A 1720-nucleotide genomic window follows, 5' to 3' on the forward strand; every position below is an offset into this window, starting at 1 on the left:
CCATTGCGGACGGCCACCCCCAGCAACACCAGGGCGCCCAGATCACGTCGCCCCTCATCAGACGTCTCAGTGGCAGTTGACAGCATCGCTGGTCCAAATGGAAGAAGTTTCCATTCAGTAGCTAGCATCCACCCACTTTAAAAAGCAGTTCGAAAATACGTTTGTTTTTTTTTTAAATCCAAATCAAATCCATTGTCCTTGAGTTGACTCTTACCGACCCTAGGCTGTAGGGTCGTATATTTTCAGAGCCTGTAAATCTTTACAGGGCACTGAATCATCTAAGTAGAAGTTGTGGAACTGTTCTTGTGTGTATATTTTTTTACCATCATTAGAAAAAAAGATTCCACGGATACCCGTGACTGCAAGAAAAAGGAAAATATTCAGGAATTGAAAGGGTGACAATTGTACAACTCTTCTCCATATGGTTGAATTATTGATTTGTATGACGTGGATGAAATCCCAAGAAAACTGTTTAAAACCTATTTACACAAGCAGGCAGTCTCATCTTTCTCCTTTAGAGTGACTGGTGGGTTTGAACCATTGATTTTGCCGCTAGCAGGCCAACAGTTACCAACCACACCAACAGAGCACCTTTTTTGAAGGTAGTAGTGGGTGTTTTTTGAAGGCAGTAGTGGGTATAAATGCAGGGGATTGGCGCACACAGATCTTTCCGTTGTAGTTCATTGTTCTTAACTACAAGCAGGTAGCATGTGTTGCTTTTGTGCTCAGAACAAAAACAAGAAAGATAAGTGCCGCCTCCCAAAGCTCCAGGCCCTAATCTAACGCGGAGTCCCAGCTGGGATGCAGGGACCGCAGCCAAGCAGTACAGCCTCACCCAGACGGGAGGAGAAATCTGAGCCAAGGACCATGGGCACCGTTTCTGCCCTGATAAAGACCCCTGTGGGAATTTAGAAACGTGAAGAGAGAGAGTGAAAGGGCACTTTGAAGGGAAGCCCTGGGCTTACTGGGCCTTTTTCTGAAGCATGAATATCGGACAGTACTCAGAAACAGTCGCAGCGGAGCCTCGACAGGGAGCTGCCAGAAAGTTTAGCCAGAGCCAGCAGAGGATGTGACACAAGGCCGAGCCGTGCTTGCCAGATCGATCTTGGCTAAGCAATGAAGAATACCAGAAAGATGTCTACCCGTGTTTTATCGACTCCACAAGGCCATTTAAATACGTGGGTCACAGTAGACTATGGACAACATGGAGAATAACGGGAATCCCAAAACCCTTCATTGTGTCTCACACATGATACGTAGATGAAGAGGCATCCGTTTGTGCGGACCAAGGGACTGCCCTGTGGTTTACGGTCTGGAAAGGTGTGGGTCAGGGCTGTCTCCTGACACTCTGCTTATTCAATCAGTTTGCTGAGCAAATCATCTGAGAAGCTGCACTGTGAGAAGAGGAAGGAAGGCTTTTTAACAACCTGGGATGTAGAAATGAGGAACCCTTGCTTGCTGAGAGCAAGGGGGACTTGAAGTTCATACTGATGAAATGTCCAGACTGCAGCAAAAGTCAACCAGGGTGCAGTATAGCACTGATGAAACACAGTATTTCTCACCCCCACTATCATGACCCCAGTCCTGCCTTTCACTGCAGGCTAGATCGGAGCATGTACACAGGTATAGATAAAAGCTCATGACACGGAATCCAGGAACTGGAATGGGAGTATTGATACCAGGAGGTAGGGGGAAGGTGGGGAGAGGGGGAGGAAGGAGG

The sequence above is a fragment of the Echinops telfairi genome, unplaced genomic scaffold (assembly GCF_000313985.2).
Source record: "Echinops telfairi isolate 266 unplaced genomic scaffold, ASM31398v2 ScPeMD7_7412;HRSCAF=8450, whole genome shotgun sequence".
NCBI classification, from domain to species: Eukaryota; Metazoa; Chordata; class Mammalia; order Afrosoricida; family Tenrecidae; genus Echinops; species Echinops telfairi.